A 26,529-nucleotide genomic window follows, 5' to 3' on the forward strand; every position below is an offset into this window, starting at 1 on the left:
AGCTGGGAGATCAACACACATACGTCTCTTTGTTGTAAAATGGTGCCAGACACTTCCATCTCCTCCTCCTTATTTATATGCAGACCTCCCTGGGCAGACATTTGTATTCCCAGTGCCCAGCTTCCGCAGTGTGTTACAAATGTGACACCTACCCATGACACCTTACTTCTCAGCTATGAGCTATGACAGCGCTGGTATGCATGCAAACAAAACTGCAAGAATGGGCATGCTGATCTCCCGCAACACAGATTGCAGTCTCCCTTTCTAGCAGTTGGCCTAGAAGAAGGTGAATAGGCAACAAATTGCTGCCAGTGTAAAGCTCCTGATTCTTTGTTACAGTTTCCTGTCTCTTGGCTGGAGTTATTTTACACTCGTGTAAGATACCGTGCTGACTGAGTTCCTCGGAGGAAGAGCAAGATGCACTTAATTAGATCGAGATGTGAGGGAGGTGGACACGAAGGAGAAGACCTTTTTGGTGTTGGCCCCGAGACAATGGAACGCCTTGCCTAAGGATGTTTGCCGCCGCCACTGCTTACCCAAGAACACAAGAGAAATGGAAGAGCCTGCTGGATCAGCCCAAAGGTCTGTCTATTTCAGCATCCTGTTCTTACGTTGGCCAACCAGACGCCTGGGGGAAGCTTGCAAGCAGAAAATGAGCGCAACAGGTCTCTCCACACTTGAGATTTCCATCAACTGGTATAAATAGGCATGCAGCCTCTGACAGTGAAGGTAGGGCATAGCCACCATGGCCCATTTTGTCCAGCATCCTGTTCTTGCAGTGGCCTTTCAGCAGGCAGCTAAGAATTATTTGTTACTGTTTTTGTACTTTGGGACAAAAAGCATGATAAAAAGTTTAAATAAATTAATGAACAAATTAGTACATAGGAAATACAAGGGTGGCCAGTGGGCCTCATGGCCCCAGCAGTGCTGTGGTTTCCTAGGAGTGGCATCGCAGTAAGTGTTGGAGAAAACCAAACACATTACTTTCTCCTGAGTTTGTAATTAATGTATGTGTTACCTATCAATCTAGCCAGCACTTGTTTGTAGCTCTCTAAGTTAACTTCGCCCCATAAGCTGAGTCATTTTGTTTGTTGTTCTTGTTAAGACAAGATGTCTGCTATTTCTCTCTTTTCATCTCTACTCACCCTGTAAGTAGTGCCTGCATGAATAAAGCCTTTAAAGCCCAGAGACTGTAAGTAATTATTCTAACCTAATTCACCTAAGCTGCAAGGTCTACAAAGGAGCTGCAAGGTAAGGAGGGTGGCAATACTAACCTTCCTGCCACTTTCCCCATCCCAGTAAGTGAAGGCATCGCTGGTGCCAGGAGACCAGGTGTACACCACTGCTCCCCCCAGCCAGTCACTCCAGGATAGATAAGGCACTTAATTGGGAGTTTTATTTTTATTGTTTATTAGATTTATATACCTCCCTTCATCAAAAGATATCAGGGTTTGCAACATACTTTGACAATCATACTATCAAAGCTTGCCTCCAAGCTGCCGACTGGAGCTGGTTTTAGGGAGCCTGTGGTTGGAACTCATTTATTACAACAGATTCACTGGCTCCAGGTTTAGAGCTCAAATAGCAGTGCACTTAGAGGCAATTTTACATGGGGTGTGTGTCTTTATCTCCCTCTTTAGGTTACAAAGCGCATTACTTCCCTTCCTTCAGACTGTGGCAAGCCAGCGCTGCTGCTCATTTTGCTGGGCAGGGCCCTGGACCGCCCAGGCTGCACCCCTGGAAACATTCTGGGACCAGGCGACTTTCCCATAGGACCCTGCCCACCCTATGGGGTTTCCCCCATGTTCCACCAGCATCCACTTTACATTTTGCTTGGACATGGTAGGTGACCTTCAAACCCCTGCCAAAAAGAGTGGCCATATATCCTATGTCCCAGTTCTTAATTGGAAAGTTAGCCTCCAATCGAAGGACTGTCTGTTCCGAGTTAAAGACAAAAGCGGGGTTGGTGTTCTATTAAGTTCTGATCAGAGTGTTGTTGTTTAGTCGTTTAGTCGTGTCCAACTCTTCGTGACCCCATGGACCAGAGCACGCCAGGCACTTCTGTCCGCCACTGCCTCCCGCAGTTTGATCAAACTCATGCTGGTAGCTTCAAGAACACCATCCAATGGGACTCTCAAGAGTCTCCTCCAGCACCATAATTCAAAAGCATCAATTCTTCGGCGATCAGCCTTCTTTATGGTCCAGCTTTCACTTCCATACATCACTACTGGGAAAAACATAGCTTTTACTATACGGACCTTTGTTGGCAAGGTGACATCTCTACTTCTCAAGATGCTGTCTAGGCCTGTCATTGCTTTTCTCCCAAGAAGCAGGCGTCTTTTAATTTCGTGACTGCTGTCACCATCTGCAGTGATCATGGAGCCCCAGAAAGTAAAATCTCTTACTGCCTCCGTTTCTTCCCCTTCTATTTGCCAGGAGGTGATGGGACCAGTGGCCATGAACTTCGTTTTTTTGATGTTGAGCTTCAGACCATATTTTGCGCTCTCCTCTTTCACCCTCAATAAAAGGTTCTTTAATTCTTCCTCACTTTCTGCCATCAAGGTTGTGTCATCTGCATATCTGAGGTTGTTGATATTTCTTCCGGCAATCCTAATTCCGGTTTGGGATTCATCCAGCCCAGCCTTTCGCATGATGAATTCTGCATATAAGTTAAATAAGCAGGGAGACGATATACAGCCTTGTTGTACTCCTTTCCCAATTTTGAACCAATCAGTTGTTCCATATCCAGTTCTAACTGTAGCTTCTTGTCCCACATAGAGATTTTTCAGGAGACAGATGAGGTGATCAGGCACTCCCATTTCTTTAAGAACTTGCCATAGTTTGCTGTGGTCGACACAGTCAAAGGCTTTTGCATAGTCAATGAAACAGAAGTAGATGTCTTTCTGGAACTCTCTAGCTTTCTCCATAATCCAGCGCATGTTTGCAATTTGGTCTCTGGTTCCTCTGCCTCTTCGAAATCCAGCTTGCACTTCTGGGAGTTCTCGGTCCACATACTGCTTGAGCCTTCCTTGTAGAATTTTAAGCATAACCTTGCTAGCATGTGAAATGAGTGAAATTGTGCGGTAGTTGGAGCATTCTTTGGCACTGCCCTTCTTTGAGATTGGGATGTAGATTGATCTTCTCCCAGAGTAGACCTATTTAAATGAATGGACTTGACTAAGTTAGATCCAGTGATTTCAGTTGTTCTGCTCTGAGTATGAAATATTTAATTAATAAATCAAATAAATACCACCAGAAGAATCCTAAGAAGGGAGAGCAGGTGGGGCTTTGAAGCTGCCTGAGCAAGCAGTCAGGTCACCTGGGCACTGTCTTCCTGTTAGGTACAGTCATACCTTGGGTTAGATGCTTCAGGTTGCGCGTTTTCGGGTTGTGCACTGCACCAAACCCAGAAGTACTAGAATGGGTTACTTCCAGGTTTTGGCGCTCGCGCATGCACAGGAACACTGAATCGCACTTTGCGCATGTGCAGAAGCGCCGAATCGTGACCTGCACATGCACAGACATGATGCTGCAGGTTGTGGACACTGTGGGTTGCAAACGTACCTCCCGCACGGATCACATTCGCAACCCGCGCGCCCACTGTACTATGTTTTGATAGTAATTGTTACAAAATTCCATCTTTTATTATAAAGCAGTGTATGCAATTTTTCTGCACAGCACCCCCCGTCTTCATTTTTGTGATGCCTACAATACCCTCCAACATTTCTCCGATGAAAATAAGGATGTCCGGTGCTATTTTTCTATAAAAGAGGTGCCAAAACACACCATGAATGCCCCCCTTTTTCTCTTAGAATGACAATGGCCAGGGGTTCCAAATTGAATAAAAGATTGGGGGGGGAGGTAAGCCCTGCCCCACATAATCGATCACATAATGTAGTGCATGCACACCATTTGAATAGCAATGCCCATCAACTTTGGGGGGACCCTGGCACTCTCAAATATTTAATGGGGGGGCAAGAGCCCTAGGAGTTGGATCCTATGGCAATGGTGCCTACTTGAGAGGTGCTGGAACTGAGGTCCAGTGAGTTCTTGCTGAAAAAAAGCTCTGGAGATGCCCTATTCCATGCTCTCCAACATTTCTCAGATGAAAATAGGGACGTCCTAAGGAAAAGTGGGACATTCCCGGATCAAATCAGAACCTGGGGCAGCTTCTGTAAATCCAGGACTGTCCCTGGAAAATAGGGACACTTGGAGGGTCTGTGCCTAAGTAGGCACCCTCTTGTCAGAGGGGGACAGTCTCTCTCCCCGATAACCTTCATCCTTTTTGCAAATTCATCCCCACCCCCCTCAAACCGGCAGGCATTAGGCCTGCCAAGTTGTTAATCTCCCTGATATGTTAGCTGAAGTGTTTTATCTGCTGCCTCTTCTCTCCCTCTTCTGTTGATTGATTATTTTGCAATATGTTGATTGGGTTGCAAGCCTCCTCTGTTAACAGAAAGGCTTATGGAAAATTATTTCGGTCGGGGAACTTGGGAGGCGCTTCCATGCTTCCTGCTCTCCTTCGGAAGGCAAGGTGACTCAGCCAAAGTGTGGGGAAGCCTTGCAGAGAGAGAGAGAGAGAGAGAGAGAGAGAGAGAGAGAGAGAGAGAGAGAGGCTGAAAGAGTTAACTGGAGGGGATTTGGAGTTCAGGCCATGAGGCTGAGAGGAGGACCCCTCTTCTCCGGCTGCCACGCTCTCCGCAGACAATGACGAGGCCTCGGACACTGGCGGTTCTGTTTTGCATCACAAGTTTGAAAAGTCCTCGGAGAGTCTCGTGATTTATGTGAGGTCTCTCGTTCAAGAGAAATAAACCATCCGCCAGACCCGAGTGAAATCGACACCACTTCGTTTTCTTGTGGAACCAGGATTTTACCCCTATCTGAGGGTTTCCCCTCCGTTCCAAGAATAACAACCCAGGCCCTTTCTCACAGACGCTTTCTCCTCCATTTCTACAGCGGGGCTGCTGGGAAGGGGGTCTCGCCGTTTCCCCCCCTCTGGAATCATGTGGCAGATTCCTTGCCGTTTCATTGGCCCAGTGCTAGAGAGAGAGAGAGGTCTTCGGTTTACAAATAACAAACATTTTTTTCCTGCCTGTTGTGAAGCCAGAACAGCTGCAAGGAAAGCCAATAGCAATTCATTAGTTTTAGGGGATGATGCCCGCCCCCGCCCCATTTCCTTTAATGAGGTTTTGGGTTTTTTGTTCCCTCATCCCCCCCCCCCATATTTAAAGAAATGCAACTGTCCCCAGTGAAGCCCACATTCCCTGCTCCCTCTGGTAACTTGATAAAGGGGAAAGAAGTTTAAACAAAACAGTCATGATGAAACAAGAGCCGGTGTAGACTGATGGAAAGAGAAAGAGAGCTCAACTAGGAACCGGCAGACCCGGGTTCGAATTCTGCCCCTACTGTGGACTTGCTGTGTTGACCAATGATCCTTGGAGTCTCAGTTTTACCATCTATGAAATGGGAATGGTAAGGATGGATTAGACTTTAAAAGAGGAGATGTCTACTAGCCATGATGGCTACCTACAGTCTGCTTCCACACTTGGAGGCAGAAATGCTTCTGAACGCCAGTTCTTGGAAACCACAGGAGAGGAGAGGTCTCTTGGGCTTGGATCCTGCTTGCTGTCGTCTGGTCGGCGCCTGTGAGAACAGGATTCTGGACAAGTTGGGCCATTAGCTTGATCCAGTAAGCTCTCCTTGCATTCTTATGGTGTCTGTTGTCTTCTGCCTCACATGGAGAAAACCAAGAAGACCTAACTCCGTCTCTCAGGCTTAACAGCCAAACAAAACCATACCGTGTTGTGGACAGAGAAAGCCTTTTGTACGAAGAAGGAAGCGGCAGTGTTAAAAGTCATGCTTTTAACAGAGACCTTTGAATGGGAAGGAGGAAGGAAGGAGGGGCAAAGATGAAATGAGAACCAGCAAAGGGACTGTAGCCTGGAGTTTGAGGTGGAGCAAGAGACTAGAGGCCTTGGCAGAAGGAAGGAAGCCAAGTGAAGCCAAAGGCCAGACAAAGTGAAGTGAAACAGAACCAAGGATATCCTGACACCAGAAGAAACCAGATCCGGAAAGTGGACAAGCCGGCTTTAACAAGCGAGACCCTTAGGAGAGGAGGGTGCCAGAGCGACGGAGAAAGAAAGAGAGGAGGAAGGAAAGAGAGCTGTGCTTATTCCATTTCGTCTGATGCATACTTCTTAATTGCTGGGGGCTCCACTCATTTTCTGTCTGGGAAGGAAAGCCTTTGCTGGACCGGGGTCTTTTGAAGAAGGGAGCCCTGGAAATGGAAACGATTAGCCAGCCAATCGCATTTGGTGCCATGTGATTACATCATCACATAATAGCAGCGCGGCACACGCTCTGAGAGCATACCTTCTTCAGCTGGTGGACCTAAGGTGAGAGATGGGTCACACCAACATGCCATGACCTTTTAGAGAGAGAGAGAGATGGAGAAAGTGAAGGAGGGGGAGAAGATGGAGAGATGAATCAAAAGAGAAAAGGGGAATGGTGAAGGAGAGACCAAGAAAGAAAGAAAGAAAGAAAGAAAGAAAGAAAGAAAGAAAGAAAGAAAGAAAGACCCCTAGGACTGCAGCAAGTCTTTTCTGCCTTGAAATTAGCATGTTTGGTATGGCTGAAAATTCAGCCCCCATGAAGCAAATCCCTGACCATTCATGTTACTTACATGCTGTTGAGAGCCCCTTTCTGGCTGCTTTTGGGGGGCTTTCCCCTCACCCGCCTTGGTAGTTGGTGGGGAACAGCAGTTTACAAACAGTGGCCAGGATTTTCACTTTTTGAAATATGGCAACTCTAAGTTGGCCAAACTGTGTTTTTGTCCAGTTGACTGTAATTTGCTTATGGGCATCCATAGCCCATAAACAAAATGGCCATGGGTGACTCCAGCAGCAAATTTCATTAAATGGGAGGAAAGCTAACCCAGGGTGACAGTATACTTGTCACTACCTCCTATGCTGCCCAGGGAAGGTCTCGTTAAATATCCCCTATAAAAATCCACAATGTTTGGGAGACTGTTCCCTCTCCCAGCTCAGCTCCTTTTGAACCAGCTTAGCTTCCCGTACATTGAAAAACCCCAACACTTAAACATGCTAAATTTCAAATTTTGCACCCACCCTCCCTTCCATTCTGCACAGAGAAGAGGTGCAAAGGGCTTATCTCTATGGGTGAGCATGGCTGCCATAGGTAACTTTATCCCCATTGATTGGAGATTAGTGGCTGATTGGAAAAGTGGGAAATGCCCAAACCATTTTAAGGCTCTGTCACTTTTTCTATTCATTTTCACGTGGCGGCCATTTTGGGTTATGCCAAACTCCATGGGAGCCATTTTATGCTATGATGGACACCCCATGGCAACCACTTTGTGACATTTTGCACCCACAGAGCTTTCTCAAAATTCTAAATGTACCCACCAGGCCAAAAAGCTGGGAGACCTCTGAAGGGCAATGAAAGCAAAGAAGAAGAAAGAAAAAACTCCAGTAACACCACAGAAAAACACAAATATGTTCCTGATGAATATAAGAAATGGTCCCCACTTTTCAGCTCACATGAGAACCAAACAGGCAACAAGGCAAGGAGTTTTGCTCAGACCTAGTAAAAATAATATATGAGTTTTTTTAACAAAAGGAAAGGAAGAGGAGAAATTGGTCCATGTTGCAGGTTGAGGTTAAAGGTGTATCTCCAGTCTGGAAGGTTTAATGGGCATTTCTTTAGAAGGCTGCAGCGATTTGGGAAATGGAAGAGGGTCAAAAGATCAGTGTTGATTTTCTTAAGTAACGAAAATGAACCAAGTGATGAAAATGAAGGTTGGATATAGTTTCCGTGCCAAGAGGTTTCAAGTTCCAGGCTCAGAACAAATTCTGCAGATTCATGCAAACAATGCCGGCATTCTTGAGATGTGTACACTTGCCCAGTTTTTTTTGTGTATTCGAATTTTAGCAACACTGCATATGCATGAAGGAGACTTTACCTTCCCCGTTGAGAACCACAGCTGTAGGGTTCCCAATCAGTTGCTAGAATCCAACAAATTGTCAAAGTAAATAAAGCGAGAGAACCCCCCCCCCCGGCATACCCTGGACGGCTAGTTTGCCAGTCTTTTTAAAAAATAGCTTTTTAGATTTCCTCTGCACAAGTGAATGCTTCAGATCTTGCGTGCCCTCCAAGTATTTCGTAAGGTTTTAATCCCACAGCGTTTTGTGAGTTAATCCTAGATGGTTTTCCTGGACCTGCCATCATGGTGACCTCCTTTTCTCCTCCGCTCGGCATTCGGAGATGTTGATCCCGATAGAGAAGAAATGAAGGGAGAGGGTTTCATGGGCTCCTTCCACTCCACACAAGGGAAATGATATAATTGGAACTGTTTGGATTTAGAAATTAAAATAATTTGGGTTTGCTCAGCAAGGTTCACACAACGTCAGCTTCCATCAGGCCGATGAGAAACAGAGGCGCTTTGGGAGTGAGAGCTTTGACAGCTCTCCCAAATAAGACCCTCACTGCTGGGGCAAGTTTCATTTTCCCTTTCCCTGTTTATTGTTGGATTGGAGGTAAGGTTTTCTCGTGCGCTAAACAAATCTGTTTGTACTTTCCCAGAAGGTGGTGGGAGAAATTCTTGTGCAAAGAACGGGCCTGTACCACTGTACCAGGGCAAGCAGAGTTTCTCTTGGAAGCCTTGGCACAAAAATGGAAAGATGAAGAAGTCCCAATGAAAGAAGACTGGGTTATGAAGGTGATGGAATATGGTGAGATGGCTAAACTCACTGTGGGAATTAGAGAACAAACTGAGAGAGAGAAATTCTTGAAGAATGGAAATAAGAGGAGACAGGTGGAGGATCCCAGATGTGGTTAAATGGAGATGTGTGAGCTTGAATGAATGAATGAATGAATGAGCTTGTGTTTTGGTGGTTTACACATGAAATAAAAGTCACATGGGCTTTCCTTGTCCCAGTTCTAAGTAACATCCAAAGCAGCCCAATGATTCACCCTTTCAACATGCAAACAAATCAAGGGTGGGAGAGAATTCAGATTGTTATCCAAGGATAAGTCAATCACGAACTCTTCCACAGTCCCACTATACTCCGCATTTGCGTTTCAAATAGCTCCAGGTTTTGAATGTTCTTGAGGTAGTTTTCTTTGCATGCAGACCAGTTGTCAATCACACTGGTGACATGTCCCAACTGAGTTTCTGCTGCAAATGAATCTGCTGCACCATTTAACCCCTTCTTTAACCATGAATGCACCCATCACTTGCAGAAACCTTCTTCGGCAACTCTGCTGGTTTCCGACTGCTCTCCAGGCGTTCCCCACCTGTCTTCAGGTACATCACCACCATTAAGATCTGTAATTGCCAACATTTTTCTTTTCATCAGACTGTGCTCCTCTGACTTTTAAAGCAGCAGCTTGACCTGCAGTTAATTCTATCTTCATGCCGTTGAAAGCTTCACTGAGCTGATTTCTGTAGAACTTGCAGCCATTAAATGGCAGGGGCAAAGATCAGGACAGATTACAGACACATAGAGACCATTTTGGTCATTTGGCAACTTCATAAAGCAGGGGACTGGAACCCCTTTTTCTGCTGAGGGCCACATTCTTTTTGCTGGGGGCCACAAGCCACAGAGAAAAACCAGTGGTGGAGGTGGCAAAATTGCCCCTCCTTCCTCCCCACCCAGTGAGCTGCTGCATGAGGTACAGATTGGCCCCAAAGACTTAACTGATTGCCTGCAGAAGGCTTTCCCTCCCTGTGGAACACCCTCCCTTCAGATATCAAGGAGATAAAGAACTACACACCTTTTAGAAGATATCTGAAGGCAGCCTTGTATCGGGAAGTTTTTAATATTTGATGTTTTGCTATGTTTTTATATATGTTATAAGCTGCCTCAAGTGGCTGGGGAAACCCAACTAGAAGGGTGGGATATAAATAATAAAATTCTTATTCTTATTTGTCAGGGGACTGTCATCGGAGCAGGGAAAGGAGGCAGAGGGGCAGCTGGGTTACAAGGAACCTCCGAAAATCTTGCGAAGCAGTTCCTCTTCCTGCGGTAGGGAAAGCCACACCTCCTGTGGGGAAGAAGGGAAGGGACCAGAGGGTGCTGCTGGGAGCCTCAGCGCCACACCTCATCAGTCTGAGGGTGGGGAAAGTCACACCTCCAGGGAAAAGGAGGGGGAAGGCTGCTGGGAGCCTCAGCACCACTCCTGGTCAAGCCGGCCAGGAGGGAAGCACGCCTCTTCCATCACCCACCTTGCGCAGAGGTGTAAAACGCAAAGAAGGAAGGAAAAGGCTGGGGGGTGACTAAGCTCTTATGTTGGGGGAGGACCCGGAAACGACCACTCCCGGATTCTGCTAGCGATTGAGGCAGACATGAATGTGTGGTTCTGCACTGTAAATAGTTTTGCACCAAAAGAAAACCTGTAAAAGACAGGTCAGAGTCCTGACTGGTTACTTGCACGCAACCACCACTGCCACCTGACATTATTCTTATTTCAAAATTAGGCTGCGAGGGCTGCAAGAAGGTAGGCAAGGATTAGAAACTAGCATTCATTCATTCAATTAAAGGAGTGGTAGTTTTCTTTTTTAATCCTGCTCATTCAGGCAAAAGAGGAAAAAAGAAAGAAGATCCCAGAGTCGCTTAAAAATTACTTTTAAAAAAAGACATAGTCCCCGCCACCAGCCTTGCAATCTTAAAAGGCACAGCATAGAAGGAAAATGGATCGGGAAGGAGAAGGAGATAAGCAAGCTCTAGTTCAAGCTCTTAGTTACAAAATTGTTCTAATGACCAGGAGTTCAAGGAAAGTTCAAGGAGAGGAGGCACTAAAAGCTGCCACTGAATGGCCCTGCATCCCTTCTCTTCCCACCTCGGCGGCAGCCTGATGTAATGACTGTTTCCAGGTGACAATTGATGGAGATAAGAGAATGGTTTTTAAAAAGGAAAGGAAAGGAAAGAATGAGAACTAGAATGAGAGAGAGAGAAAGCAAGAAAGAAAGGAAAGAAAGAGAGAGAGAGAGAGAGAGAGAGAGAGAGAGAAAGAAAGAAAGAAAGAAAGAAAGAAAGAAAGAAAGAAAGAAAGAAAGAAAGAAAGAAATTGGAGCTACTTTCTGCAGCTTTTTGCTCCCACAGAATAATGGTATTATTTAAGCTCAGCCAATAAATAAGGAAGGCTAAAGCCGTCACTCTTGGCTTCTCTCAGTTGCTTCTTTTCCCTGTCTTAAGTTCTCCACATTTCCACATAGTTCGCGGGTTTTTTTAAGTCCTCATGAAAATTCATCGGCATTTTTGCAAAGCAGTTTCCCCGAATGCAGTGCATGTTATTTTTCACCAATATGTGTATTTAAAAGCACATGACACATGACTCGAGAACTGCAAAATTTGGAAAAGTGTGAATTTTGAAGGATGCCTGTGTTCCACTCTACATATAGTTTTTAGAAGCTTGAATTAGGTAGGTTTGCCCATTAAATGTCAACCAAAGCCATTCTCCCTTGCCTGCTGCCCTAAGCCAGTGGCAAAGGCCTTCCTATCTATATACTGTATGGCAATCTCTGGACTCCAGTGACCAGAAGAATTGTCTCTTTTAGGGACGGCAGAGAAATCTGATCTAGTTTGCTTTTCAAAGGTGAGCTTACCTAAGTCATCCTTTCCTAAACCACATGCAAAGTGAAACACAGGCAACTTGTCTTCAAATTTTGCAGTGCTGTTCTCCAGCCAAGTAAAGCATACAAAATTGCATATGCTAGGGCAAAGGCTACAAAGAAATGAATATATCAGGGAAAATATACTGCAAGGTGCTTTATATTAGGAAAGTTGATGGGGGGGGGGGAAGTGTGTACATTAAGCAAAATTTAACATAAAAATGTGTATATGTGAAATCTAGCACTAAAATGCTGGTGAATTTTCACGAGGACCTTTTTTTTGGGGGGGGGGATAATATCCATCACAAACTGGTGTGGAATGTGGATAACTGAATTTAATACTGGAAGAATGAGCAACCAAGAAAAGCCAAAATTTGCAGATGTGCCCATCCCTTAGTTCCATTTAACCAGTGCACAGGTCAGATGTGGCAGCATCAGGCATTTCTCTCTCTTTTTGCAATATTTTTAATTAAATTTTCAAATGTTACAAATTCTTTTAAAATACAATCAAAGCAAATCGCGCGTATCCATTGACTTCTCATCCACCATTCCATGGTGTTTTTTTATTCCCTTATGAAGCTGCTATGTGACTTATATTTTACCCTTAAATTAAAAAATTAATTCTAAATTTAAAAAAATACAAATTCTCACCTGTTGCTATACTTCAGATCCTGCATACATTGCTTTTTCAGCAAGTACCCCCAAAAGAACCTCCTCCTCTTTCCAAAACAAAAAACCAGTCCTCTCCCCCTGCCTTCAGTAAAATGACAGCTTCTGTAGTATCAGGTACAGTGGTGCCTCGCAAGACGAAATTAATTCGTTCCGCAAGTTTTTTCTTCTTGCGAGTTTTTCGTCTTGCGAAGCACGGTTTCCCATAGGAATGCATTGAAAATCAATCAATGTGTACCTATGGAAACCGCCTTCAGACCAGGTCCAGGGACAGTCTGTCCCCCGACATCTTCTGAAGGCTGGGGGGGGGGGCAAGGGCTTTTCTTCACACCGCCAGCCTTCAGAAGGCTGTTCTGAAGGCTGGCGGTGGGAAGAAAAGCCCTTCTCCCCACCTCCCGCCCCGCAAGCTCCGGGGACAGGAGGGCTTTGCTGCCGACCGCCAGCATTTTAAAAGCCCCCGCTGTCCCGGGGCGATTTTAAAATGCTGGCGGGCGGCAGTGAAGGCTTCGCTGCCGCCCGCCAGCATTTTAAGATTGCCCGGGACAGCGGAGAAGTCTCCGCTGTCCCGGGAAGGCAGGCGGGGGGGGAGCAAAGACTTTTGCCCCCCACCGGCCTTCAGAAGAGGTCCAGGACCTCTTCTGAAGGCGGGCGGTGGGCGAATGTCTTTGCTCCTGACCGCCAGCATTTTAAAAGAGGTCCCTGGAGATTTCCCTATGGGCTTTCTTCTTGCGAAGCAAGCCTATAGGGAAATTCGTCTTGCGGAACGACTCAAAAATGGAAAACTCTTTCGTCTTGCGAGTTTTTCGTTTTGCGAGGCGTTCGTCTTGCGAGGCACCACTGTATTTAGAAGCTGGAAGAATGTAGCATGGGTGTTGCAAGAGGATCCCAGAGGTTGAAGACATCCAGGACTCAAGGTTCAAGACTGACAGCACCTAGTACTAGTACTGTTGATGTTGTTTAGTCGTTTAGTCATGTCCGACTCTTCGTGATCCCCTGGACCAGAGCACGCCAGGCACTCCTGTCTTCCACTGCCTCCCGCAGTTTGGTCAGACTCATACTGGTAGCTTCGAGAACACTATCCAGCCATCTCGTCCTCTGTCGTCCCCTTCTCCTTGTGCCCTCCATCCTTCCCAACATCAGGGTCTTTTCCAGAGAGTCTTCTTTTCTCATGAGGTGGCCAAGGTCTTGGAGCCTCAGCTTCAGGATCTGTCCTTCCAGTGAGCACTCAGGGTTGATTTCCTTAAGAATGGAGAGGTTTGATCTTCTTGCAGTCCACGGGACTCTCAAGAGTCTCCTCCAGCACCATAATTCAAAAGCATCAATTCTTTGGCGATCAGCCTTCTTTATGGTCTAGCTCTCACTTCCATACATCACTACTGGGAAAACCATAGCTTTAACTATACAGACCTTTGTTGGCAAGGTGATGTCTCTGCTAGTACTAGTACTAGTGTGTATCAAACTTGGGCAGCTGCCTGGACTTCATGTGTGTTTGAAGAGCTGTCTAGACCTTGGAACTAGTCTGATCCCAATTCTTTTCCATGTACTTTGGAGACTAGTAGAGAAGCTGGAAGGTCTGCAAAGACAGTTTTCTCTCTTTTTAAGGCAGGCACTGAACATCTTTCTTGCATTGGGAAGGCTTTGGAAGTCTTGTGTTTGGGGGTCCACAAGAACTCAGAACTGGCCTGGTTTAACAGAAGTAGGAGACAGGTGGAGCACCCCAGTTGTGGATAAATGGAGATGTGTGAGCTTGTGTTTTGGTTGTTTACACAGGAAATAAAAGTCACGTGGGCTTTCCTCATCCCAATTCTAAGTAACATCCCTAGCCACCCAATGATTCACCCTTTGAACATGTAAACAAATCAGAGGTGGGAGAGAATTCAGATTCTTATTCAAGGATAAGTTGATCACGAACACTTCCACAGTCCCACTATACTCGGCATTGGTGTTTCAAATAGCTCCAGGTTTTGAATATTCTAGAGGTGGTTTTCTTTGCATGCAGACCCGTTCTTAGTCACACTGGCGACAGGTCTCAACTGAGTTTCTGCCGCAAATGAATCTGCGGCACCATTTATCCCCTTCTTTAATCGTTAATGCACCCTTTGCATAAAATTGGACCTGATAGCGGTCCCCAACTCAGTCACCAGGGGCATCACCTCCCACACTCCCCTATCTCATTATGAATATTTTGCCGTTTCCCCTCCATCCTCAATTCAGCTGGGGTGACGATGTCACAGCCGAGCCAATTAACTTTCCAAAGTAAGGCTTTGAAAGATGCTGATACAAATTCTTTTTCTGAAATCAAGCAATCTTCAATCTGCCCATTTCCTTCCTCTGGAGAGATTGTGATACATACTACACAAAACAGCAATTACGTTGGATTTGTGTGGGTTCCTCTGAACGTATCTTTTTTTTTTTAAAAAAAATTACAATTCTGCAGTCTGTAGAGGCCGCATGATTTCCTTTTCACAATCTCAGGTCATTGTGTTTTCCCTCCGCAAGCAGCCTGAATCTAATTTACAGGCTATTAATTTTCTAAATCACTCTCCTTTTATGATCTTTGTCCCTCTCCCGCTGAGCCAAAGGTTGGTCAGTTGGCGAGGAAGAAATGCATTGCCACCGTAACCCTTGAACTCTGAGCTGTTTAGTTCCGGAGGGAGAGGCAAAACAGAGTGAAATAATCACATTTCTTCTTGGAACACTTTGACAGTTCTGGGGGGTTCGTGCCCCTCCTTGCCCCCTCCCTCAGGGAACGTCTCTTTGCTTTTGTTTTGTCTCTCTCGCCTTGATTCGTTTCCTCGCAAATTGGGGTATGACATCATGTGACGTGATAGTATCAAACCAAACTGAATTCCTATTTCAAAACACGTTTCCGTGCAGTCACCCGGCTCGGCCACTCCGCTGTTTTCTCTGACCATTTCTCTTAATTAAATGCCCATGAGAATTTGACTTGCGGAGTTTGCACGCACGGAACACCAGGCGAGGCTTTCGTATCTCTAAATTATGAGCAATTGAAATTTCAGATTAGTTCTCGTTCCAAGAAGTCACATTGGCCGCTCCACCTCCCTGAACTTTGGTCTTGGGTCACCTTCTTAATTAAATGCCTGTGAGAATTCCATTTCTTGAAGCAGGTCTCATCGGCGTGGCCTTCATATCTGAGAACGGATCAGTAAAATTCCTGCTTTGTTCTGGTTGTAAAGGCTTAAATTACAGGACGGGTCTCCTCCCTGACCTACTGCCTGGTGCCCTGTCACCTGTTCTGCACATCTGTTCTGTCAATGGTGGGTGGCAAGTGCCATCTTCTCAGGTCCCAAGTTTTTTGGGGAGCACCAGGTTCCTAGGAGGCACCTGTCATGAGAGCCAGTGTGGTGTAGTGGTTAAGAGCGGTAGAACCAGGTTCGCGTCTCCGCTCCTCCACATACAGCTGCTGGGTGACCTTGGGCAGGTCACGCTTCTCTAAAGTCTCTCAGCCCCACTCACCTCACAGAGTGTTTGTTGTGGGGGAGGAAGGGAAAGGAGATTGTTAGTTGCTTTGAGATTCCTTAGGGTAGTGATAATGTGGGATATCAAATCCAAACTCTTCTTCTTCTTCTATCTACTCTCCTCCCAACAGCTGAAAAAAAATGAAAGACTCTTATCTTCACTTATAGATCAGGCAATATTGACCTATTGGGCAGTGATGTGAAGCCTGTTTTAATTTCAGAGTGGCTATACCTGAATTTAGGCCATGAGGGTACACTTTTCCTGCGCAGGAGGTTGCCCTTGAGGTCAGTTGCTGGAGCTGGGGGTTCATGCAAACAGACAGAAGGTATTATTCCCAGCCATTCCTCCAATATTTATACCAGGCGGCATGACCAATCCAGAAGCTTCATGTTGGTGGCCAATCATAGGGGGCGATGCTGCACTCTTCTGCTCCCTGGATAAGGCTCTGGGGTCTTATTAGGTCTCATGGGGTCTTATTAGGTTCCTGATTCAAGCTCTGGTACCCCTGACAGTAGATCATATCCTGTATCATATTGCTATAAATATATTGCAAGCATATACAATATGTCATCTGTTAAATCCATCTATCACCAGGGCTATCATCTCAGATACCTAATGGTGCATCTAAACAACCACTTGGCTTCATTTCATAGCCCTTGCTGTTCTGCAAGTAACTTTCAAGCATGTAATCTATATTTATATCTCCAAATGGACAGACATACACACATCCGCCTGCTGAAACTACAGGCTCATGTGTTAAAGGGGGGGGGATCACCCCAAATTATGCTGAATGCACATGCATTGTATTTGTGTGCCCCGTATAGCCCAGAATAAATATGATGCTGAAAAGGGGGGGGGGCTTGTAGTGGGTTTACAAAGTAGCCAGATTTGAGGATAGTGGATGAGGCAGGCTTAGCTTTGCATCATCATCAACAACAATAACAACAACAACAACAACAATTTATTTATTTATTTATTTATTTATACCCCGCCCATCTGGCTGAATTTCCCCAGCCACTCTGGGCGGCTTCCAACCGAATATTAAAAACAATACAGCATCAAACATTAAAAACTTCCCTAAACAGTGGTCTTTTAAAAGTAAGATAGCTGCTTATTTCCTTCACATCTGAAGGGAGGGTGTTCCACAGGGCAGACACCACTACCGAGAAGGCCCTCTGCCTGGTTCCCTGTAACCTCACTTCTCACAGCGAGGGAACCGCCAGAAGGCCCTCGGTGCTGGACCTCAGTGTCCGGGCTGAACGAGATGGGGGTGGAGATGCTCCTTCAAGTATACAGGACCAAGGACTTCTGGGGCTTTAAAGGTCACCAACAACACTTTGAATTGTGCTCAGAAATGTAATGGGAGCCAATGCCGATCTCTCAGGACTGGTGTTATGTGGTCCCGGCAGCCATTCCCAATCACCAGTCTAGCTGCCGCATTCTGGATTAATTGCAGTTTCCGGGTCACCTTCAGAGGTAGCCCCACGTAGAGCACATTGCAGTAGTCCAAGCGGGAGATAACTAGAGCATGCACCACTCTGGTGAGACAGTCCACAGGCAGGGAGGGTCTCAGCCTGTGTACCAGATAGATCTGGTAGACAGCCACCCTGGACATAGAATTAACCTGCACCTCCATGGACAGCTGTGAGTCCAAAATGACTCCCAGGCTGCACACCTGGTCCTTCAGGGGCACAGCTACACCATTCAGGACCAGAGAATCCCCCACACCTGTCCACCGTGTAGTACAGGGGTCTGCAACCTTTAAGACAAAAAGAGCCACTTGGACCCGTTTCCGAAGGGGAAAAAAACTGGGAGCCGCAAAACCATTGCGACATTTAAAACAAATATATCTCCAGAGCCGCGATCTGACAGCGGGCGGGAAGGTGACGTCGGGACGGTGCGTGACTAACGCACGCACTGCCCCCATGCGACGTCACAGCCAGTACAGCGCCCGCCACAGTGGGGAGTGTCGGGGCGCACAATGCGCCTCCTCCCCTCGCTAGTATCCGCCCTGGAGCCGCGGCAAAGGTGTAAAAGAGCCACACGCGGCTCCGGAGCTGCGGGTTGCAGACCCCTGGTGTAGTAGAAAGGGTTAACCTTTTGTCCTGTTACCCTTGCGAAAGCTGCAAACCTGGAAGTATTTTTCTGGGTTTCACCGCTCATGCATGCGCAGAAGCACTAAACCATGCCACGCGCATGCGCAGAAGCAGTCCTCCGGTTGCAAATTCCTCGGGATGCGGCCGAACCTCCGGAACGGATTCCCTTCGCAACCGGAGGTACTTCTGTAATTGATTATGTAAACTACATAAGCAATATGCAATAAGTGTAATTTCGCCACAGTGGACATTGAGACGAGTAACCCAGTTTTTGGTAGAAGGCAAACTGCAGTGGAATGGAAGCACTGCTGCATGCCACAAGTACAGGGCAGAATGGAGAATGATGCCTTCTTGCATCCCCAGCTCCAGTACAGGCAGTGACACACTCCATGCACACAAACATACATTGCTAAAGGCTCTTCCTTGCCCGATGTACACTGAATTCATTTACTCTGCAACGATCAGTCCTGCAGCAGTTTTAAAAGCAAATATGGAATTTGTTGCTTAAAGATATGTTGGGGGGAGGATGCAATACATTATCAAAATTGCTTGTTAGCAACCTTTCAAAACAAGCCTTTTTTTAAAAAAAAATTATTTATAATTTTCAGGTTTATACATTTCAATAATTTTACAGTCATTTTAACATTTCAAAACTTGACTTCCTTCCCCCTCTTTCTGCAGTTCCTTAAATTTATTTTTAATAACTTCTGCATCTGTAAATCAACTTAATTTGTTCATTTATTCCTCTGCTTTAAATATATACTCTTATGAAGCTGCAGGTTATTACAATTACCCTGCCAATGTTCTAATCAGTTTACATTTTGTTTGTAAATATTCCATAAACCATTTCCATTCTTTTATAAAAAGTTTTTTATCTTATTCTTCTAGTAAGTTTTGCCATTTCTGCATATTCCATAAGTTTTTCTGTCCATTCTTCCTTTGCTGGGACTTCTACTTCTTCCTGTTTGGGGGCAAGTAACATTCTTGCCACTGTAGTACCATACATGAATAAATTTCTGTACAGTTTGGGTAGTTCTGTCCCTATTAAGTGAGAGCTGGACCATAAAGAAGGCTGATCGCCGAAGAACTGAGGCTTTTGAATTATGGTGCTGGAGGAGGCTCTTGAGAGTCCCATGGACTGCAAGAAGATCAAACCTCTCCATTCTGAAGGAAATCAGCCCTGAGTGCTCACTGGAAGGACAGATCCTGAAGCTGAAGCTCCGATACTTTGGCCACCTCATGAGAAGAGAAGAGTCCCTGGAAAAGACCCTGATGTTGGGAAAGATGGAGGGCACAAGGAGAAGGGGACGACAGAGGACGAGACGGTTGGACAGTGTTCTCGAAGCTACCAGCATGAGTTTGACCAAACTGCAGGAGGCAGTGGAAGACAGGAGTGCCTGGCGTGCTCAGGTCCATGGGGTCACGAAGAGTCGGACACGACTAAACAACAACAAGTCCCTATTAATTCCTAAAAGGAATTCAAAACAAGCCTTCTTGATCACTGGACCCACTATTGGTCTAGTCCTCTCAAGCCACCGGTGTCTGTCTTTTGTGAACCTAAATCTTGACTGAGGTTCACAAAATCATGCTAAGCTCTCACCAGCAATACTTACAACTTAATGCAAGAGAGAGAAAGGATAAAAGAACCTTGGCTCTCCCAGTCAACTCCTTTAATAATTCCCGCAGCCTCTTGCCTAGACCAACTGCCGATATGTATATGTTTGCTTTCTCAAGCATTCTCCTATGTGCGCTTTTATCAGTAAGTGTATTTACAAGGTCTTCATTACTTCCTAATTGTCCGCTGCCTCTTCTCTTTAGTTATCTTCCCAAAGAGCAATTTATTAAAAACAAAACAAAAAAGCAATTGGGTAACAGCCGTTTAAAAGCTATTCATCCACTCCAGACCAGGCTCGTTTGTTAATACCCTGCTCTCTCCGCGGCCTTCCTTTCCCCCCTTGGCACCCATAAAAAGGCCTTGTGTTCCCTGCAACCTTTTTATTCACAGTAAGTCATGCTCCTCTTTAATTGTCTTATCTTTCCGCCTGTAGCTTTCAGTGGACTCTGTGTAGATCTCTTCTCTCGCTCCCCCCTCTCTTTCCCACCCTGCTACAGGCCCTTTCTCCACTAGATCATGGGTCTCCGGAACAATCCCATCAAAAGCCACTTTGCTCCTACTGTAGGAAGGCCCCTCAGGTGCTGGTTTACCATAGATGATACTCTGGTAGCACTAATGCTAATAAAAATATGTATTTATTCTCTGGCTGCCTTATGCAAATGAATCCCATCCAATGGCTTATTCAACAAGGTCCACTAATCTATTCATTATAGTCACAGCTTGCAATTTGTCACAGATGTCCCGTGGTCTCGTCCCTACCTTCTGATTGGAAGCCTGGGCAATTTTATTTAAAGCAGGATAATAATGAATGATGGATGAATTTTTCATATAAATCCTTTATCTTGTTGGCATAAGTCAGACTTTCGGGATTTGTAAATGTTTCTGACATATATTTATATAGCCTCCTTGTGATCACGCACTAGTGGTTACTGACACACAAACACACACACAGCATAAAATGGTTGGATGGGCACACAGCTTAACTCTTAGCTAGAAGTTGTCTCGTCTTTCTGGCTGGGAGTAAAGGCAAAAGGCTCACAGCACCCTTCACCACCCTCCTCCCAGGACTTGATAACAATGAGAATATATAGGAGGTGAATATATATATATAGGTGTATAATGGGAGAAATTTGTACTACAGTGGATGCTCGGGTTGCGAACGTGATCTGTGCAGGATGCATGCTCACAACCCGCAGCGTTCGCAACCCATGTCTGCGTGTCTGCGCAAAGTGCGATTCAGCGCTTCTGCACATGTGTGACGGCCGACACCCGGAAGTAACCCGTTCCGGAAGTAACCCGAAAAAACGCAACCTGAAGCGGCTGTAACCCGAGGTATGACTGTATAACAGTGATGAATTTTCAAGATCATGTTCTTCAAAATAAAATAAAATACACAAACTGGTGAAAATTTAAGACCAGAAAAACAAGAAATGAATCATAGAATCATAGAGTTGGAAGAGACCACAAGGGCCATCGAGTCCAACCCCCTGCCAAGCAGGAAAATGAAGAGAAATCAAAATTGACAGACCACCCATCCCTACTTGTCACACCATGGGTTCGGATTTTGAATGTTTTTGCCTGGGTAGAAATTAATATTATTAAGTTGTTCTTGTTGATAATTCAGTTTACAGTATATACTGCCCTTTATCAAAAGATTGCAGGGCGGTGTACTACATTAAGAACACATTTTGTGGAGCATAAAAATAAGAACATAATTTAAAAAGCATAATAATGGACAGCATAATAATAAAATCAGCATAACAACAGTTGTCCCCACACAGCTGTAACAGGCCATAGATTACTGAATGGCCAAAGGCCTGGGTAAAGAGGAATGGAATGATGGCACCAGGTGGGCCTCTCTGGGGAGAGCATTCCACAGATGGGGAGCCACCACAGAAAAGGCCTGTTCTCCGAACCTCTCAGGTATGAGGGAGGAAAGAGAAGGGCCTTGGATGATAAGTGAAGGTCCGTATTGGTTCCTATGGGGAAAAGTGGTCCTAAAGGCATTGAGGTCCTGAACCATGGAAGGCTTCATACCGTATTTTTTCACTCTATAGGATGCACCTGACCATAGGATGCACCTTGTTTTAGAGGGGGAGAACAAGAAAAAAAATTCTCCCCCTTTCTTCCATTTCTCCTCCTGCTTCGCTGAAGGGGTGCTGCACAGCTCTCCCTCTCCCACATTGCCTTCGCCTTCAATGAAGGCGACCCGAAGCCTCCGGAGCGCAGTGGGAGTTCCCGCTGTGCTCCGAAGGCTTCGGGTTCCTTTCGCTGAAGCCAGGAGAGCAGGACTCTCCTGGCTTCAGTGAAAGGAGAGGCGAAAGGAGCAGCCTTCGCGCTGCTCCCCGAGCATGTGGGGCTGGCGATAGGGGAAGCTCAGCTTTTGCCCACCGCCAGCCCCAAAACACAGGTCGGGGAGCAGCGGAAAGGCTGCGTGCAGCCTTCACGCTGCTCTCCGACCTTGTGGAGCTGGCGGGGGAAGCCCGGGTCCCCCCCCCCAGCCCCAGGTACCACACATTCACTCCATAAGACGCACAGACATTTCCCCTTAGATTTTAAGAGGAAAAAAGTGTGTCTTATGGAGTGAAAAATATGGTAGGTCAGGACCAGCACTTTGAGTTGAGCCCGGAAACCAAACGCCAGCCAGTTGGGCCAGGATCAACATTATATGCTCAGACTGTCTCATGCTGGTGAGCAATCTGACCAATGAATTATGCACCAGCTGAAGTTTCTGAACCGTCTTCAAGGGCAGCCCCATGTGTTACGCATTGCAGTAATCCAACCTAGAGGTTACCAGAAAGTGTCTGAAAATGCTTCTTGTTTGCCTGGATGGATGACAAAGAAGGGTGTGTGAGTGTGTGGAGAAACTATCCTACTGACATGTGGCCCCTGGAAGGCTATCCAGAAGGGAATATGGCCCTTGGTTCCCCACTTTTGGTCTTTGGACATAATCTCTGGAACAAGGCTTGGCAGAACACAGAGCTTAGGGATGGGACTAACCAGCCATCATCAATGGAGTTAGTTTGACTGAACAGGGGCTGAGTGCCATTGATAAGGGTTCACTCAGGATTCAATACCAGTACCAGGTCAGTTTTAGAAAATGGGGCAAGCTAGGGCTACCATATGTCCAGAATTTCCCAGACATAGCTGGGACTTGGCCGTTGAAAACAGTGTCAGGGCAGAAATTGCTGAAATGTCCGGGAAAATCTGGATGTATGGCAACCCATGTCGGAAGTGTAGTTTTTGGAGCATTTCTTTTAAAATAGCTCAAAAAATTACATTATTGAAATATGGCAACCCTAGGTAAGCCCTAATAACTGAGCATGTCCAGAGTGGTTTCCCCTTACCATTGAGTAACCACAGGCAGGGCCTTTTAGGTTGTGGTGCCTCATCTACAGAAGCTCTCTCCAGTCTCCCATGGCATCCACTCTGATGCCTTTTGTGCACCAGACAAACACCTTTTTATTTAGTCGAGCCTTTTAAATACTGTTTAAAGCAGATTTATTTCCCTGCAGCTATGTCCTTATGTTTAAAGTACTCTGCTGTTTCAGCTGGGTTTCAAAGTGGCTGCAATGTTTTATTGTTTTGTTTTCATTGCTTTTATTGCTGTGAGTCGACGTGGGAGTGGAAATTCTGCCGGATGGTATGTCACAGCCTCAATAAATATAAGGCTGGCGTTGCACCCTAATGTGGATTCTGAGGGATAGCAGAAGTCTTGCTGGCCAAATGAAAAACTCAAAACCTGAAGAATATTTCTGACTTCGCACTCATTTGGGAGATTAGATGGAACGGAGCCCCAGGTCAGAGAGCAATAGAGCAAGCAGTAAATTTCAGCACATGATTGCGGGAGTAAATAAGAAGAGCCCTGCAGGTTCAATGCACTGCCTAGTATAGGAGATTCTGTTTCTTTCAATAATAATAATAATAATAATAATAATAATAATAATAATAATAAATAAAATACCACCCCAGCCAGATCCCTCGGAGAACCTGACATGCAGGAAAGGAAGCCAATAGTGTAATGAATAGGAACTAGGAGAGGATATATTTATTAGATATTATCCTTCCTTCCTCACATTTGTGTGTTCAGCAGAGCACCATCCCTATGCAACTGAAAAGGGAAGCTTTGATAGGCTGGTTTTAGCCTTTTAGTTTAAGTAATCCAGGATTCTTTAAGGCAGACTGGATTCTCCTGACACCCCCCCCCCTTTCTCCTCCTTAAAACAACAATTACACAGTCCTGTAAAAGGTAAAAATAGCATTTACTCACTCAGAATGCTTGCCGAAGAGCAACAGATACAGCAGCTTCGTTCAGGCAGGCTTAAAATGGTAATTTGGTTACAAAGACATACTTAAGTCTAGCTTAAAACGGTGTCTGAACAAAATGCAATGGAATGAAATAACTTTATTCCTCCCTCTCTCCCTCCGCTTCTCTTTCCTTCCAACCGCACAATATCTATGACAATAGTGTCTCATACCAAACATAAACAAACTGTGGAAAAGAGTCTACGAATCAAAAATAGAGACACTATATGTACTTTTCCTTGTTTCTTTGTTTCCTTGTTTGTTTTGTAACACAAGAAAACCTTTAATAAAACTGTTTTTTTAAAAAAATGAAAAAGGGAACCCACAAGCCGCCCTTTGTGGAAAATAACATGGGGTTTTTTTGGAAACCACAAAGTGCCACCTCTCCATTTCTGGGCAAAGTGCTTTTCAAGAGAGGGATCATGAAGTGTGTGTCACACACACAACCCTTTTAAAAGTTGGCAAAAGCTATGCTAACAAGGCTAATGGCTGCACAATCTGCATTCCACCCTGTCAGCAATTTTATTTGCCATGCAGGGCCGGTTCTATCATTAGGTATAGTGCAACAGCTGCCTCAGGTAACAGCTGGTGGCAGATGGGGAGTGGGTGTGCAGTGAAGTGTTGCCCCATATCTTGTCCCTTTCTAAAATGTATTTATTGCTGTGTGTTTCTTCTTTTTGTAAATCTACCAAAGAATAAAATAAAATTAGGATGAAGGGGTTTTCTCCGGACGGTGGTTGCGTGTGCTGTGTCCCAAGTGCTTTTGGCACTTGCCCTGCTTTTGATAGTAAATGCTCGGGGGGGGGGGGGCAGCAACAAAAAATGGGAGGTCAAGGAAGGTCAGTTGGGGGGTGAGGAATGTACCTATTTTCATCTGAGGAATGTTGGAGGGTATGCATTTGGGTGCACTGGAGGACACAGTCCCATTGCCCTTGTTTATGCAAGATTGAATTGCCAGTCTCATCAACTTCTGTATGATGATTGATCAGCAAAATATCTTGGGCCAGCCAAGTTGCCAAGCAAGGAAACACGCATTGTATCAGGCAAAACTGTTGAGTCTTTTAGCCAAAATTGGTCTCCTCTAGAATTGGCAGCAAGTGCTAATTCCAGGAATCTGGGAGTCACCTCATTGGAACCCCTTAACCTATAGGAAGGATGAAATGAAACCTGAGCATCGTTTAGGAAGCATCTGGTCTTCTTGGGCGCCTATGGAGAGTGAGAGTGATAGCACAGTTAGAGTAGCGGATCTTCTTATGTCCTTGGGATACTAGCAAATCCCTGACTTTGCCAGGTCAGCTACAGTGGCTTTCCTTTGTGTAAAACAGAGGTCTTTCCCATCACCTGTTAGATGAACTCCCGCCCCCCCCTCACCAAATGAAGATGCCAGGAATTCAATGTGGAAGCTTCTGCATGCTAAGTACCTATACTTTCATGAGCCCCACCCACCTCCCACTTATGGGGTGCATCCACACTAATAGTCACACTATGGCTTACCCCATAGTGTGGTGCTGGAGGAGACTCTTGAGAGTCCCATGGACTGCAAGAAGATCAAACCTATCCATTCTGAAGGAAATCAGCCCTGAGTGCTCACTGGAAGGACAGATCCTGAAGCTGAAGCTCCAAGACTTTGGCCACATCATGAGAAGAGAAGACTCCCTGGAAAAGACCCTGATGTTGGGAAAGATGGAGGGCACAAGGAGAAGGGGACGACAGAGGACGAGATGGTTGGACAGTGTTCTTGAAGCTATGAACATGAGTTTGACCAAACTGCAGGAGGCAGTGGAAGACAGAAGTGCCTGGCGTGCTCTGGTCCATGAGGTCATGAAGAGTCCGACACAACTAAACAACCAAACAACAACAACAACAACATGGCTTACCCCCTCGAAAGTAGCAGTTGCCATGCTCACCTGTGTTAGATAGATAGATAATTTATTACGGTCAAAGACGAGCTCACATACTATAACACAATAAAAACAACGTTCATAAAGATAAAATATATAATCGGAGCAGATTGCAGCAATAGCTCATGAGTTAAAATTGAGATACATCCATACACCCGTACAACTGAGATTTGGGCTACCATAAAAAAATTGACCCCGAGGCACCCCAAAAGGCAACTTCAGCATTTCCCTAGTAAGCTATTTTATTCTAGAGGATAACCTGTGCCTACAAATCTGGGCGCAGAATCTGGCTACCAGATTCTTGTGATCTTTGCCTAAGAGGAGAGATTTAAGTTTAGACTTGTCTGAAAGATCAGCGAGCCTCTTCAGCAAAGGATCAATGGTGTCTCTACGAATCTCAACCTAAAAAGGACATCTAAAAAATATATGTTCCAGGCTTCCTATTTCCCCTAATGAGCAGGTGCAAAGTCTCTGTGCGTACAGGACCCGTCTATAGGAGCCTTCCAGAACCAGTGAGGGCAAGGCCGAGCTTCTAGCAAGAGTAAAAGCCCTTCTTGCGTTTCTGGATGTGAGGAAATAGAGATATGCTGCTGGAGCTCACCTGTGTTTTTCATGGTCTCCAAAGTTTCTGGAAACGGATTCCTACTTTCCGCAGAAGGCTTTGCAAAATGGTGTTCCCCAGGTTTGCTCAGCAGCGAACCTGACAGGCTCCCCTCCTTGCATGGCTGGTCTTTAGATCCCAGCTCCCTTCCCAATTCTTTCCTTTGATTTTCCAGCATTCCCTTGGGAGAATTCGGCTGGCAGTTACTAAGTGAAATTGGGGCTTTCTGT

At 45.6% G+C, this 26,529-nt stretch overlaps 1 long non-coding RNA gene across 1 annotated transcript in view; it reads right to left on the reverse strand.

Annotated features, from left to right (window-relative positions):
- The window catches only part of LOC310707557, a 45,551-nt gene extending 21,635 nt beyond the window's left edge, over positions 1–23,916 (reverse strand). The window contains exon 1 of the long non-coding RNA XR_014526577.1: positions 23,763–23,916. This is a non-coding gene — a long non-coding RNA (uncharacterized lncRNA). The remainder of the gene's footprint in view (positions 1–23,762) is intronic.
- Between the last annotated feature and the right edge of the window lie 2,613 nt (positions 23,917–26,529).

The sequence above is a fragment of the Podarcis liolepis genome, assembly GCF_965112155.1.
Source record: "Podarcis liolepis genome assembly, chromosome: 5".
Taxonomy (NCBI): domain Eukaryota; kingdom Metazoa; phylum Chordata; class Lepidosauria; order Squamata; family Lacertidae; genus Podarcis; species Podarcis liolepis.